Consider the following 13,591-nt stretch of genomic DNA (forward strand, 5'->3'; position numbering starts at 1 on the left):
GCTATCTTTCTTTCAGCCTAATTTAATCACTTCTTTCGACCATCCTTGTTTTTGTCTATATTTCTTCAGACATGAGTAAAAGATGTTAAAATGACTCCCATAGTACAAAAAATAGATGTTGTTTTTCAGTATATTACCCAATATACTGAAACAAAACACCTATATATTTATAAAATATATCTATAAAAATTTGGGTCTGTATTTTTATTAATAGTCCAGGGATGGTATTTTTATTGCTTGTGAAAGTTCTGTTTTTATTGATTTAACTAGGGCATTAATTACACTTACTGATAGTCAAAATTTACTCCTGTTGGAATAATTTTTATTTAGCTTGCTAGAACTTTCTTGGATTACTGTTTTATTAAAGGATTCATGCAATATTGATGTGTATGTTTTGGTTTAACCTTCGTGTCTCTGGTACACTTATTTTGCCTTAAAATTCCACCCAGGTAGGCAGCTCATTAAGTTTTGGAACAGACCTACCTTATTCCATAAGCCACAGGACTTACTGGATAACTAGTTGTCTAACAGCTCACCACTGGAATACTACATTCCAAATACCAAATTTTAAACCAGACATCTATAGATTCAATGCATAACCATACTAGTGAAATATTCATGCAGATGCCTGAGTCGAATGAAGCAGAACTGAGCAAGTTGGTCCAAGCCGATATGCCATGGCTTGTATTGTCTGTCCAGAAAGCATAGCTTTGGTTTCCTGCTTCATTTGAAGATCTGAAGCGGATAAATATCTTCATATCAATGTCTCACAGGCTTAATCATTAAGGAGAGAGTTCTTCCATGACCTGCTCTGCTTGTAATAACCCGCCCTCTATCAGAGATGTCCATCACACTGCGTTCGTGTGTTGCTCGATATGAACTGAAAGCCATTGTGTGTGTTAATAACTAGGTTTGTGCATGTGTTTCAGTGCATGCAGCAGGTATTTAATAGCATTATATGTGACTGATAACTCAACCTTATTATGACCCTTTGTTCAGCTTTTGTTGCTTGGCAGCAAAAGATCCTCTGGGATCTATTGAAGTAAACCATAATAGAGCAGGGATACACATGGTGGGGACTTTCCATTTACTTCTGTTGTTTTAATATCGAGCTAATTATATTTTCTATCTCCTAACCCTCACACACACCTTTCTGCATTTTTAAATTTTCATTAAAATGCTATTTACTACGTCTATTAAGCTGTTTTCCTTGTGGGCAATGTTGGCTGCTCCCCACAATATAGGTAATTTCAGGTTTTACTATCCTTGTGGGAATATTCGGTCCCCAGAAATGAACACTTTAGGCCTATTCTCAAATGAAGGGGTCCCAGAAGACAGAAGGACAGAGAGAAAGAGAGAGAGGGGTTAATAGGTTGTATTGATCTTTGCATCTTGGGGACAGGCTTGTTTAGTGTGTGTATTACTGATGGGAATTCAATTGGAAGAGAATATTTACTATCTTACTCTTTTACTTTTTTGATTCATATGGTAGTCAAACTGTGCTATCTTAATCTTTGTCTTCTTGTATGTCTGTTTTAATGAACTGTGTAGTGGAGATTGGGAATAGCTGTCACAATTTTTTACTCCTCAAAGTGAGTTTATTTTTGAAAGTCAGTTTCTGTATAGACTATACGTTAATTAATATTTCATTCACTGTTTCCAAGAAAAAGATAGTTTGTTGGAGACTTATGCACTTCCTTACAAAATGCTGGGGTCAGTAATATTTTACTGATCGTTTAGTAATAAATTAACCCTTTTATTCAAGTGATAGACATTTATGATGTCACAAAGATTTCTGTTTCAGATGAATGGCAAACTTTTCTTTCATCAAAGAAAAAATTGTGAAAAACATCATGGTTTCCACAAAAATATTATGCAGCACAAATGTTTTTAAGATTAATAATGATAATAATAAGAAATATTCAACACCCAAATCAACATATTAGAATGCATTTACATTTAGTCATTTTGCAGATGCTTTTATCCAAAGTGACTTATAGTTGGGGAATACATAAAGCGATTCTTCATAAAGAGGCAAGCAGACACAGGAAGTGCTCATAATACCAAGTTTTAGGAATTGTTCAAATAAGTACAAGCTATAAAGGGAAGGAATAAATAAAGAGAAAGACAATTTTTTTTTTTTTTTTTTTTTAATTTAGGATAAAGTCAAGTAGTGTTGAAAAAGATGAGTTTTCAGCTGTCGCTTGAAAATTGTCAGGGATTCAGCATTCCGAATAGGGTGGAAAAATCATTCCACTAGCCAGGAACAGTGAACGAGGACGTTCTGGAAAGTGATTTTGAGCCTCTCTGTGATGCGTCGCTCACTCATAGATCGCAGACTTCTGTAGGGGATGTAGATTTGTAATAGTGAGTGGAAGTAGGCAGGTGCTGAGCCTGTAGTTGTTCCATATGCAAGCATCAATGTCTTGAGTGCAAGGAGATAAAGAGAGGTGTAACATGGGCTCTTTTGGGCTCGTTGAAGACCAGTCATGCCGCTGCATTCTGAATCATTTAGAGGTTTGATTGTGCTTGATGGAAGTCCAGCCAGAAGAGCATTGCAGTAGTCCAGCCTAGAAATGACAATTGCCTGGACAAGAGGTTTGCAGAATGCTCTGTTAGAAAGGGCCTGATCTTTCTGATGTTGGTCAGATGGTCATCAAAGATTACACCAGGATTTCTAACCGAAGTTAATGGGGTAATTGTAGAAGAACCTAGCTGGATGGTGAAATCATGGTGTAGAGTTGGAGTGGCAGGGAAGACAAGAAGCTCAGTCTTTGCCAGGTTGAGCTGTAACGCCGCCTTCACACTGGCAGTTGAAATCAGCTTCGTAATATGCAATACGCCCCCAGTGGACGTCGTACTACACCGCTGAAAAGCGTCGGAAAGCTTCAGAAACGAGTAGAACAAAAATGGCAGAGAGATAAGAACGATTGATCTTGTCAATATCTGAATGTGCAATTCTCTATGATCTCTCTGATGAGGGTTATAGAGACATCAATTGGAAGGCTGCTGCATGGAGGAAAGTTGCCCAGGACGTTGACATGTCAGGTCAGCTAAATGTGATATAATGGTATATAGGGCTGCAACAACCCTGCACTCGAGCAAGAGAGTATTAACTGCCCTAATAATGTTAGAAAATCATGAAAATTAAAAAATGACATGACAACTTATTGTTATAAAATCATTATTTATTTTATTAAAAGTTGAGAATTCTGGTTTGTTTATCAGTACCATAACAACGCCAACTGGAATTGTCAGAGAGGAACCGTCTGTAGCCTTTCGCAAGAGTTAAATTTTTTGAACGCATCCGGATGACCAACGGACACGATTTTTTTCGCACCGCACTCGCTCGGACCCGGTTCGGAGCCATTCGCGTGCGGTCTGCGAATCTCCATAGGAAATGAATGACTTCCGGTCATTTCTTAGCCGTATCGGAGCTGATTTCAATTGCCAGTGTGAAGGCGGCATCAGTGATGTTCTTTCATCCATGCCGACATGTCTGCCAGGCAGCCTGAGATCCATGCAGCTACCGTTGGATCATCTGGTTGAAATGAGAGATAGAGCTGTGTGTCATAAGAATAACAATGATAGGAGAAACCATGTGCCTGTATGATGGGACCCAGTAATGTTGTGAATATGGAGAAGAGGAAGGGTCCGAGAACTGATCCCTGAGGAACCCCAGTGACCAGTTGATGTGCTTTGGATATCTCCTCTCCCCCAGGGCACCATGAAAAACCTACCAGTGAGATAGGATTCAAACCAGTGAAGTAGAATCCCTGTGATGCCCAGTGATGAGAGGGTGGACAGGAGGATCTGATGACTGACTGTGTCAAAAGCAGCAGATAGATCCAGCAGAATAAGAACTGATGATTTGGTATCACCTTTTGCAATCGGCAAGGCTTCCATTACTGACAGTAGCGCAGTCTCAGTTAAATGGCTGAACTCCTGAAACCTGACTGGTTAGCATCCAGTTTGTTATTCTGTGAAAGAAACAATGATACCTGGTTGAAAACAACTCGTTTGAGGGTTTTCGCTATGAATGGGAGGAGAGAGACAGGTCTATAGCTATCTATAAGTGAAGTGTTTAATGTAGGTTTTTTGAGCAGTGGGGTTACCCGAGCCTGCTTGAATGCAGTGGGAAAGGTGCCTGTGAGGAGACGTGTTGATGATGTGTGTGAGTGCTGGTAAAAGTGTGGGAGAGATTGTTTGGAGAAGGTGTGAGGGGATTGGGTCTAACAACGACAAATATTCATTATTCATTGACACATTTCTAGACAATTACGAGCGAACAGATATTGCTGTTAGCCTGGAGACCTACAAGCTACGCGGCACGAACACAACACACACAACTAAATACGTATTTTGCGTACATGACAGCAACAGTTTTTAAAAGAATTACTCCACTTTCAGAATAAAAATTTCCTGATAATTTACTCACCCTCATGTCATCCAAGATGTTCATGTCTCTCTTTCTTCAATCGCAAAGGATTTAAGGTTTTTGAGGAAAACATTACAGTATTTTTCTCCATATAGTGGATTTCAGTGGTGCTCAACGGATTGATGGTTAAAAATGCAGTTTCAAACTTTAAAACTGTTGCTGCAGTTGTTTTTTTCAGACCGAGGGTTGAAGAGAACCCCCCGCCTCCACCCTCCAGAAAACGAATTCGACTGAGCAGGAAAACCCTCCCCCCTCCCAGAATGTGATTGGCCTTGTTCTGGCCATGATTGGGCTAGTTTTTAGTAGCAATTGGTCTGGTTTTGTCACGCAGACCTGGCAACCCTGATTAGTAGGTTGCAAGTTGTTAGTTTATTTTTTACTAAGTGAATGAAAAATAAATTATATGAGAATGGGAAATACAACTTCACATATTTGAAAATATTTTTTTTTCATTATAGTTGTTCTTTGCCTCAGTGTACTGGCCGTGGTCTCTCTTGTTTGGTGTCTAGCAGTCTGCCTGTATAGTATATTTGCATTCATTCCATCGCACAGCTCGCCACGTAGTAGAACCACCCCCCCACCCGTGTCTCACTCCTTTCTTTTATTAATTTGATCAGCTGCTCTTGCCAGCTCTCTCGTTACTTCCTGTACCCATGAGCCCCCCCTTCATCTGTGAGTCACCCGTTCCCAATGGAGACTACTGGCAACCCTGGAGCGTAGAGAAAAAGAGAGAGCGAGAAGGACAGGAAGTAAACAGCAAGCTATATGACAGAGGGAACAACAGGGTTTTTGTGTGCACAGCTTAAAGAGGGCTATCACTGGAGGAGAGCAACACACAGTGGACAAGTGCAGGAAAAATTAACACTGTAGAACAAGGCCCTGGAGATAGAGAGAGGCAGTAACGAAGAGAGCAACAGGGGGATAGGAAGAGACGAATCTCCTCCTCAGTACCTAAAGAGTGTGTGATCTGTGAGAGAGAGGGGGCAGAATTAGAGAATCTTTGAAGTAGAGGGGCGTTTGAAGCCCCTGCTAGCCCTCAGCTGTGTTATATAGTATTCACAAGGAAAATAATCCTTGGAGCGTACTATGTAGGAAAGGCTGGGCATGTTTTTATACTTTCCTTCATTACTTGCACAGTACTACACGTCTACATGGTATATTTTGGTATAAAAAATGTTAGAAGTAGGCTAACAGAGTAACAGTACCATGAATGTACAGTATTTAGTAAGTCTGTTTAGGTCACTTGTGGCAATTTTAACATAATCCCACTATATCTTAAATTATAACACCCTTCAGAGGACCTCAGATGATGCCAACCATCAAACAACATACAAAACTACCAAACTTTGCTATAAGTTTAATCGCAACATATAATCATTGAAGTTAATAGGGTTCACCGTCTGTTTGATTACATGTCATTAACTAACTGCTTGAATTTCACTGTACTTTTTTGCCATATGGACATCAGGTTGACATAGTCGCCACTGATAAGCTACTACTAAATATAACGTAGAAACTTTAAAATAGAAACTTAAATTTTCTGTAAAGCTGCTTTGCAATGATTTGTAGCATGTATCATTTTATCAAGCGCTATACAACTAAACTTGAATTGAATCTCAAAGGAATAATATTACTGCTTTAATATTATAATATTACTGTAGTTTTTCATGATGCTAATTTTATCTCTTTTAACTGTATATCCAATCAACAACAGATGGATAGATCGAAGTCCTTCCCCTACATTTTTTTGTCTTATTCAATAATCAGATTCACTCGTTTATACACCACAATGGAAGAAAAGACATACATTGCCACTTTACATCTACATTGCTACATTATAATTATTTGATTAGTTTATTAGTCCAATATTTTTTTAATAAAGTATACTGTGCCTTACAATGTATTGACCAACTGATGATTCCAGATTCATTTAATTTCAAAGTCGTGACATTGCATTAAATGTAATGTAAAATGAACTAGGGATAGTTCAGCAAAAAATGAAAATTCTGTCATTAATTACTCCCCCTTTATGTGGTTCCAAACCCGTAAGACCTTTGTACATCTTTGGAACACAAATTAAAATATTTTTGATGAAATCCGAGAGCTTTCTGACCCTATCTATGCAATTAAACTGGAATGAAATTACCAAGTTCAAGATTTGAGAATAAATTTTTTTTTGCACAAAGAAAACAAAAATAATGATTATTCAACAATTTTTTCTCTTCCGGGTCAGTCTTTGACGTGCGTTCACGAGAGTACCACAACATATGCATGTGGTAATAATATTTTGAAGATTATGAGAATATTCTCAAAAATTTTGATTATTCTTTCGTTTTGCCATAGCATGAAAACACTATCATAATTTAACTATTTTATTTTAGTCTATGTAATTTTAAATATAATTTTTGTAACTTAAGTCATCAAAATTTTCGAACGGAGGGAAGAAATCTGAACACCCTCAAAAATACCATACATTGGTTAAAATGTTTGAAAAGGTATGAGAGAGGAAATTCTGAATAAATGTGACTGCAGAATTGTCGTTGCTACATTGGCTCCTATCTCCTCTACTGCAGGCCGAAAGAGGAGAGTGGAAGAGAGAGAGTGTGTGTGTGTGAGCATGATTATGATAAATGAGAGTAAAATAAGACATGATTGATGTTAATAGAGGGGTTTCTACAGAGCGGTGGATGGGGACTGAAGGTTCTCATATTTATATTAAGCTTTATGATTCAAGAAGAATTAATATAAATCTGGACTCCTGGAAAGGTGCTCCATCTTACTGCAGCCTCTTTCTCCCTATTAGCAGAACTGCCCGATAAAAAAGATTTGCCACATGCCCTTAAACAAACAACACACACAAATGCAAATAAAGTCATGTAAGTTTCATAAACTGTACAGGTTTATTGTTTGCTTCCATTTTTAATATTTTGCTGTCACAACTCAGTTTGTGACAGATGGCTGCACTTTCTTTACAGTTTTGGAAATAATATCTTGTGAAATGAATCAGCTTATTCATAAAAAGCTGGGATGTTCATGCAGAGTTCCTTTCCTAGTTTAATGTCACTTGCAGGCTTTAGAACAATAAGGTTTTAGTAAGTTCAGTTCACTAATGCTCAGTGTCCCACACATGTGAATTTTCCATAGAGGTTCCAAGGCAATTGTAGAGGTGTCTGTGATGCTTGAGATGTTTATTGAGATGTTTCTAATCAGCTAAACCTTACATTAGACATGGTGGGAGTCTGTTATTTATGAATCTGGGCTGGTTTCTGGGTCAGTCCCATGTAGGTAAGACGTGTCCAAACAATTTCAACCTAGGCTCATTGGAAAAACATACTTTTACCTACATTACATTGTACATGTAACTGTATCATGTACTGTAACATTGTAATGTGCAATCAGCAAAGTAATATTAAAAATTTGAATAGACTGATTCAAACCTGTAACGTCTGCACCAAAAAACGCTACTTTTGGAGCATTACTGCAGAAACATGTAAGTACAAATTTATTTTAACAAACTTAAATGAATTTATGAACCTGAATTGAATTGCGACCATCTTTTTTCTTCTTCTCTAAAGTGACATATATATCCAAGTGAAACAGCTTCTTAAAACAGAAAACAGATGTAGGAAGGGACTATAATTTTGTTCATTGAGAATTGATTGAATCTTTGTTGTTTGTTTTGTTACTGCAATCTAATGGGGCTGACATGTTCCTTGATGTGATATTATTGTCCCGCTCTCATTAGATCATTCTAATTAAGATATTTAACAAGCAGTTAAAAGGAGGATTACACTCTAAAAATGATGATAAATGATATTTATTATAGTGCAAGAGAATTCACTCAGATTTATGCCACTTAAAAATAATTCATGATTGACGTCATCATGTTGTGCAAGTTCCTCAGACGCCTCACATTTCTCCCAGTTGAAGATCTCTCACTGTCTGCCTTTGGATGGAATCCTCTTCTGCATGAGTGCAGTTACTTGAGGTCTCACTCAGTCTGATGTTTTAAAATGCTCCTCTGGGGCTCAGAGATCCTTCTACTACTTTCATCTTCACGTCTCTGTGTCCTGGCTGTGTTTAACAGGGTTCACAGAGGAAATTCACCCTTTTCAACACATAATATGTTTACACAGAGTGTGTACATTGATGTAAATGTGCTGTTATGGTTTGTATTTCAGACATATACAAGCAGTGTTTCTGCTTGTTTGTTTATCAACCTGGTTGATTGTTTCCTAAATGACCAGCACATTTAAATATGCATAATTCTATTGATACAAAGACCAGAGCCACACAGAAAGCCCTGCAAGACAGTGTATGATGATGTCATATATATATTTTTTCATTTATAAATGCATGTTATAAATATCCATATGCATGTATGTTATAAATATCCATATGCATTTATATAATTTGTGATTTACACCCAATTTCAGCTGAATAAATAACAGCAGACTCTAAGCTCCTTTTTATTTATTTTTGTTAAACTTCAAAGTGTGAAGTCCAAGAATGCGCTGTTGAATGATTAGAACCTAGCCTTACCTCTGGCAGGGTAAGACAGAGCTGTATGTCAACTAAATAAAACAATAAACCAAACTAAAAACTCATTAAGTTTATACGTACGGCCTGAAGCTGACAGTTGGAGGAAGATGAAGCAGTCAAAAGTAAGACAAGAGCTTTATGTGATGCAAGAGAGTTGTAAATCTAGCAGTGTTAGTGTGCGTCTTACCTCTGTCAAGCACAGAATTTACTGACATCCATTCAAGTTGAATATCCATTTTCCTACTGCACATTATAATATTGTGATGCCTAAATTCAAGTGTAGCATTTAGGGTGGTTTCATTTTTTCATTTTTATTCAAAAAGGTATTTTAAAACCCATTATTTTTTAGGCTTAAAATAACCATCAACTTTGCATAAATATTTTTCGGTAGTTATATTTAATGTCATATAAAAGCAGAACATACAACAGCATGTTTTCATTTCTATAGTAAACATTTTGTGTGTGTGTGTGTTAAACGGTTTGCTAGAGGTGTGTGAATGTGTGCTTATGAGTTAAATGTTCTGCTGCAGGTGTGTGTGTGTGTGTAAACAGTCTGCTGCAGGTGTGTGTGTGTGTGTTAAATGGTCTGCTGCAGGTGTGTTTGTGTGTGTGTTAATCCCAGCAGTATCTCTGTCCCTCCCAGGCCGATGAGCAGAAGCTGACGGTGGAGTGTCAGGCTCATTGACTCTCTCGCTGCAGGACTCAGTGCTTTAATAGCCTCTGATGGCATGACACCAGATTCCAGCCTCTGACCTCCCACAGGCAGCAGCACTCTCCACTGCAGTCATGCCCAGTGGGGGCCATGCGTATCACACACACATAGAGCTCACTCAGACACAGCAAACTGCAAGAATCAGGGACGGCTGTCTGGGGAGAAAAAGGTAATGGGTGGGGACCAGTGCTGTATGGAAAGGTGTTTCTATGAGCTACTGTAGCACTGTGCTGGCCATAAGCATCTTGGCACTCAGCTTTATGGCTTTGCTATTAAACTACCATTCAAATATAGATTCAGTTATTTAATTCAGTCATAAAAGTATTCAAATATGAGCAATAAGGAATTAAATGTCACATTCAAATTGTAAAAAACTGAAGTTAAAGGTTAACAGACACAAACTCATCAACTGCAAATGGCTAAACTTACAGTAAGGACACGGAAAAAAATTCTGCAAGTCTGCAGAACAGAACTGGACCTTAATATGGAAATTCAAAAAAGAGTCACGTCTGATGTGGTCTTAGGTTTTAATTAGTGAAATAATCAATCAAGCTGACCTCACACAAAACCTCAAAATTGTAATTAAACAAATTTAATGAAAACTTAATAAACTATGAAGATGTAATATTGAAAAATGAAGTAGACCTCCCCTTTACCTCTAACAAACTCAAATGTTAGCAGACCTTGAACAGGTCCACAAACTGGCAAGTTACCAAGCCATTAAATAAATTAAAGGAAGGCTTGTGGTGAATTCTAGAAATGGAACAAGAACACAAAGGCACTGAAAGAACCAGAAGAACATTTCTGCATAAAAAAGTAAAAATTCTTAATAAATACTGTTGTCTTGTTTTCCAGTAAAAAATTCTAAACTTGCTTAAAACATGCTCTTTTTTCTTACTTTACATAAATCTATCAAAAATACAACTAATAATAACAACAACAACTATTTGCCGAATGGATAAGAAAAAATAAACAGAAATCAAAATATATCCTCTTTGAAATAAAGTCTGTAATATCGTATGCAATTCTACTTCTTAAGTAAATCTATTTTCTTTTAGAAATGCTTGGATTGTTTTATTGGAAAAGAAGACAAATATACTGTTTGCACTGTAAATTAAATACTAAAGAAAATATTATATCCTTGGGAAAAGATTTGTGCAATGAGCAGAAAATACATATGAGAGACAGGATAATGTTTATTCTCTCCGTAATGCTCTGTTGTAATGAATGTAATTAGAGCTATTCCTTCTTTTTATTTTATTTTTCCCCGTATGGTCTAATTTATTGTTTTCGGCAGTTGAATTCATATCGCTTTAGCACTACTGCATTTTGATACTCCTGCCAATATTGCTTCTCTGAATTTGAAGGTAAGGGAGTAAGTGATTAAAAGAGAGGCAGCAAATGGAGAAGGTAGGGGGAGAAAATGATAAAAAGAAAAGCTAGGGAGCAGGAAGATAATAAATTCATTATAGAGGCGTTCAAACCTCCAGTGGTTTTTTAATGAACAATGCGCCATTTTGCACTATGACGTCAGCACTAAACAAATTTCAGCTCACTGTGAAATTATTGAGCCAAACACAATCGTCGATGGTTCTCTCACAAATTCATAGGACCACAGAGAAAGAGAGAACGGGACATACATGATGTTCTGTGTATTTGACCAATGATCATAACCGCATGGCTTTTCAGTCAAAAAAAGCTTGTAAAAACAAATTGTAGGGAATAATTAGTAGATTTGATTGTTTGCCAGAAGCATTCAGGTAGTGTAAGCAATGAACCTTTAGCAAACCTTTGGCAAAAATGAGCAGTTTGACACTTCTGCCAAACAGTTTTCCATTAAAGCTCATTTACATGTAAATATGTGTGGCAGTGTTCGTCAAATCTTTACCACAGGGGTTTGGCAGAACACTATAATTTTGTGTGTTCAAGGTTGCACAAATTATACCATTGAGATTTTAAAGAACAATGAAGGAAAGACTTACAGTACAAAGTACAAAAACCAGCTGAGCATTCATTGAGATATGATTTCCACTGTTTATGGACTCAAAATAATAGTTCACCCAGAAATCATTTAATCAAATATTTCCAAATCTTTTTTGTCGCACTCTCTTTGGTTATATAGATATTCCTTATCTATCTATTTTTTTTTTCAAACAAGCCCATAGGACTATTCTTATTCTTATAATGGACCCTTTTCACAATTTATTTTGTTTTCTCATGTGCCCCAATAGTGAAAGAAAGAAAAACACAATAATGTTTCTGTGACTTTCCAAAAGAGTAAAAAAAAAAAAAACATTTAGATATTGATTACATTGGACAAAAGAAAACATGTCAAATTTGCTCAGCCTTTGTACTATTCACAGCAGCAGAGAATTTTATTTAAAGCCAAGGTAAGAAAACACAAAATATAGTTTTATAAATGTACAGTAAAATGTAAAACAAAAAAAATTAAATATGTTGCTAGATTTACAATGTTATTAACTGTGAATGTATGTCAACAAAATCTGAGAAAAGGGTCCATGCTGCTTTTTTTTTTTTTTGCACAAGGAGTCTGACAACAGCCAGTGCTCCACACAGAGATCTGATCTCATCATCATCAGTCTGTCTGGAATGACATGAAGAAACTGAGACAGACTAAATCCAGAAGAACTGTGGCAATGTCTTCAAGATGCTTCAAGATAGTCATTTAGGTTTGGCACAACTTGATGGTGAATAAATGGCTTCACTGTGTTTTATTCTGGTTTAAGGAAGGTCAAAGAAGTGTTCACTGAGACGTTGTCTTTGGTCCCGCGAACTGATGTGGCGTCCAGATACAGCTGCCTCAGTCGTCCCTCCCCCTCAGTCCAGCTCCTCATATCAACTCTGTAAATCACACAGATGCGACAGCTGCAGGTGTCCTGATTAAAACATCACTTTCATCTATCCAGTCTGTTCATTCCAGCATGTACAGATGCTTCTAATTCAGGAGGAAGAGGAGACAGAGCTGTCTGTAATAATGACAACTTTCACATGCATTCAGATTGTATAGGGTGATAAACCATTTCACATCTTTAAAATGCTTACAAATCCACATTTTCTTCATAAAAGCATGTTTCAAAGGAAAACCTGACATTTGGGGGAAGATCTGAAGATGTAACACATATTCACTCTTGGTCAGTACCTATTTGTTTGATTTGCATCCTCTTTCTGATTTTCGCTTAGTATTTTCTCAATTCTTTCCAGATGATGTGATTAAGGTGTTGACTTAACATGGGATGCATTTTGTAGTTCTTTCCTCTTTTGTTTTTCATTTAGCTAATATTCAGTCATTTATTAACTTACAATTACAAGCTGGTGTGGCCACTATTGATATTTGATAGGCCTATTAATATTTGACTAACAGCAAACCAGCTACTATGCTACAAAAACACATCTACACTGAGGATTGGGTTAGATGCAATAGTAACATTGCGTTATATGCTTTTTTAATTATGCTCTTTACATTTTGCCCACAAGCTATTTGGTGTACACATAAGTGTGAATGAGAAATGAGGACAAACAGTCTGAGGGAGAAAGGGAGGCCTGTGGAAACATGTGACATGTCAATAGCAGAAAACATTCTCTATTGTTACAACTTGACTGACACCGAACAGGTGCACAACCAGAAGGAGGTGTCAGATTTGATTGACATTCTTGCATATGTGCGGCTGTTTTCTTCAACAGTGGGCACTTTTGGCCTTGTGAAATTTTAGAAAATAAACCACACTTTTTACACTTTTTTTAAACTTTTTATGAACCAGCAAACGTCATTTTCATCATGTCACAATGTGTCATGTTTAATAGCATTCTGTACTGGAAGTTACTTATTAATTTACACATCTCATTCTCATGCTCTTCTTCACTGACAAGGCATTTGAAGG

The sequence above is a fragment of the Cyprinus carpio genome, chromosome B17 (genome assembly GCF_018340385.1).
Source record: "Cyprinus carpio isolate SPL01 chromosome B17, ASM1834038v1, whole genome shotgun sequence".
Taxonomy (NCBI): Eukaryota; Metazoa; Chordata; class Actinopteri; order Cypriniformes; family Cyprinidae; genus Cyprinus; species Cyprinus carpio.